The sequence below is a fragment of the Elephantulus edwardii genome, unplaced genomic scaffold, assembly GCF_000299155.1.
Source record: "Elephantulus edwardii isolate Elephantulus edwardi_28Jun2011 unplaced genomic scaffold, EleEdw1.0 scaffold00059, whole genome shotgun sequence".
Lineage (NCBI taxonomy): Eukaryota > Metazoa > Chordata > Mammalia > Macroscelidea > Macroscelididae > Elephantulus > Elephantulus edwardii.
Window position 1 is genome coordinate 10,865,606 of NW_006399809.1, and position 3,809 is coordinate 10,869,414.

General features: G+C 36.5%; 1 protein-coding gene across 1 annotated transcript in view; it reads right to left on the reverse strand.

Annotated features, from left to right (window-relative positions):
• The window catches only part of SEPT7 (septin 7), a 69,270-nt gene that overhangs the window by 63,275 nt on the left and 2,186 nt on the right, over positions 1-3,809 (reverse strand). The window lies entirely within an intron of this gene.

Here is a 3,809-nt window from a genome sequence, read left to right on the forward strand (position 1 = left end):
AGAACGAACTGGGGAGGAGGGTGGAGAAAACAGTGCAACAATGAATGAATGAAAACCCAAAATCTCTGTAAATGTTCATTAAAACGAATAAAATTTAATAAAATTAAAAAAAAATAATTGTGTTGCCAACACAAAGGCAAGAGGTTCAAATTCACCAGTTTCGCTGAGAGAAGAAAAATGTGGGCTATTTACATCCTTCAAAAACCCTCTGGTAAGTCACCTATGGAAAGTTGGTTCTGACTTGAAGGCACACAACAATAACATACTCAAAAGCCTTTACTATGAATCTATAATTTCACTTACACAGAGAATCAAAGTGGTGTTTAGTTTTGTAGGCACAAAACTCTAAATATTCAATAAAGGATTTATTACATAAAATAAGAAGACACAAACGTTATGTAGCTATTTAAAAATACAGGGTATGTAATGATATGAAATTATGTTTGTGGCATTAATTCTAATCTTACAGCCTGTACATTGCAATTATCCGATTTTTATGGAGTGTGTGTGTGTGTGTGTGTGTGTACCCCAAAGGAAAAGACTAGAAAACAGAACTGAAAAATCAACTATGGAAAATTTATCATGTGCGTACACAGGAAGTGATCCTGACCTCAGAGAATGGCAACCTTACATTATGTTACTATCAACTTTCTGTAAATCCTTTTGTTAAATTTAAGACAAAATTAACAATCCGTTACTGTTTGAATTCAAGGAGTCTCTTTCATTTAAAAGCCATCCCATTATGCCTAAAATTCTTTAGCATTCAATAAGCATTTCAAACTTTAAAAAAACACACTTTAAAAATGTAAATGTTTTAAATGAGTGCTTCAAGTCCTCTTCATTTTCAGCAAGTAAAGGTGGAGCATCTGCATTTTGCATGTTGTTGATGAGTATTCTTCCAATTCCAATTGAGTGCCTTTGCTCAGTTCATAGAACACAGGCAAATATCTTCTTGGTATACTCTGCTCACAGTCAAGATGCATCAGACATCCTCAATGACGCCCCAAGCTGTCATCTGATTAGAGCTTGAATTTCTGGCATATTCCTATCAGTGTACTGCTGCAATTGTTGTTTGGGGGTTTTGGACTTCAATAAAACATTACTTGCGTGTGATTATGACACTGATAACTTTTCACAGTCTGCTTCCTTTAGAATGTAACAAACACGGATCTCTTCCAGCTACCTTCCATGTATCTTGGCAAAGTCTACAGAGTGATTCTAGCATTGTTTAAGTTTGTTCAAACGCATCATAAGTTAATTCTTTAAATTCCTAAAGCCTTTGTTTTCTTTTTTTCCCAAATGCCATCCATGCAGCTTGAACTTAAGCTCGCCATGAGCAGGAATCATTTCAGTAAAACCTAACACCACCACCATGACACTGAAGGAAGTGACCTTATGCACAGCAATCGAAACCTTACCTAATTCTTCATCAACCTCACAACTTCTGCTGTGCTTACACCATTATTATAGGTCCTGCATCAATCCATTTCACTGGAGGGTCATCTTCTTTTCCCAGCATGACATCATCTTTCAAGAATTAGTCCTTTTGTGGTAACATGTCCAATGTATATGAGATGACACTGAACTTCCCTTGCCTGAAGGAGTATCTGGCAGTACTCTAAGACACACTTATTCTCCTGGCAGTCTGTAGTATAATCAATAGTCTCTGCCAACACAATTCAAAGGTATCAATTCTTGTTGCTGTCATTAAGTTCCATTAAGTCAACTATGACTCACAGCAACTCTATGAACAATAACCTATCCTACACCATCCACATGAGCTCTTCTTTATTCATTGTTCAGTATCCACATGCATATGAAGTGACCAAAAACACCATGGCTTGGTCAGGTGTCTTTAAATGAACATCCATGCTCTTCAGGACTTTACAGAGCTCCTTGCAAGCAGCTTCCTGAAATGGTTGAAAGTCAATCAATTTTTTTGGTACTGTAACTGTGTAATTCACCTGTTTGATCCTTCCTGCATCATTCTATTTTTTTTACCCATAGAATTCCTCAATATTGCATCTCAAGTTCTTAAATTTATTCTGCTGTTCTTTCTGCTTGAGAAATGCCAAGGATGTTATTCCCTTTTGGTTTCACATCTTCGGGTTTTATAAACTTTAGCAACTTTTGACTGTGTAACATCATAATCAGTCCCTGGCCCTACTCTGCTTGTTAATTAATACTGAACTTACACATCACCACTTTCCACCAATAATCATTTTGATTCCTATGTATTCCTTCAGCAAGGTCCACGTATTAGTTCCTATACATGGTGTTGAAAAAGGATTTAAATACCTATCATGGAATGTCTACTGTCATTTCTATTATTCAAGGCCACAGTTTCCAATTATCAACACTTAGCCATTTCCAACTTTAACATTTCAATTTCCAGTAATTAGCAATGCCACTTGGGAACAAATTTGAAGAATATTTATATAAACTGGTCTTCTGTGTAAGTATACAGATATTATTCCATCACTGGCAGCAGCACTGGAGTTAAAGAAGTATTTTGAAATGCTATTATTTTTTACAATTAAGATAATGTCATGCCTCTTCAAAATTTCATTCCCAAAATAGCAGACCATGATTGTCTCATTAAAAATAGCCAATAGTAAAGTTCTTCAACTCACTAATGTCTAGGTAGCAATCTTAAAACATCCCATTTCATAAAACCATCCCATTTTGTAACTGAAAAGTTCTAATTTTCCTTCACTGATGTATCATATATTGCAAGTTCTGATTACTAATGGTTATTTGCCGCTATTCTCATCTTGAATCATGCTACATCTGCACATCAAAGTACAAAAAGCTTTATTCCATTCACATAACTAAGGTTCATTCTACTCTGAAAAGGAAACTCTTCAACACTACTATTTTCACTAGATTCCAAGGCAATAGGGTCATTTTCCAGAATTCATTCAGAAAACATTCTGCTGCCATCCAAAAGGTTTCACTGCCAATTTTATTCCCTCCCCCCACCCCGAAATAGATTTTCATGTTTTTCTTTCTAATCTGTTATTCATTTGAAAGCTCCATTCAAACCTAGCCATTATGGGTGACTCGGCTAGTAGATAAAATACTACTGGCAGGAGCACCCTGGTTGCACTTTCTCCAAAACAGACTTGACTGGTAGGCGGTTCACAATCTATGCAATATTCTTTGCCAACACCTCAACTGAAAGATATCAATTCTTTGATCATCTTTATTTTTTGTCCCACTTTTATATGCAAATTAAGCAACTGAAAATATGGCCTGGGTCAGGCACACCTTAAATTTTAAACTGACATCCTTGCTCTTCAGCACTTTGGCAAGATCCCTGATAGCAGATTTTCCTTAGTGCAGCACAAACCCTGATTTCCTGACTGCTATTAACATGAGTATCAATTATGGATCCAAGTAAAAGAAAATCTCTTGACAACGTCATTCTTTTCACCATTTATTGAAAATGCTTATTTCTTATGCTGATAGGCCTGGCTGATGTCGAAGGGGCTTGGGGTTGAAAATGCATCCTTTTTCTGTCAGTCCTTGCTGGATCTAAAAGCCTAAGAGCTGTGAGCGAGGCCTGGTTGAAGTCAAAGGGGAGGTGGGGTTGAAAATGCTTCCTTCTGGTGCCAATCCCTAATTGCTTAAAGCCCTAAAGCCACGAGCAAGGCCTGTTAATACTGCCTATTGATCCAACTGTGAAAATTCTTGTTTTCTTGACATTGAGGTGTAATCCACACTGCATGTTTTATTTATATATATACCTCTTCATAACTCGGGCTGTAGATTAATATTCCTCCAACATTCTTCTTCACATACTCCAA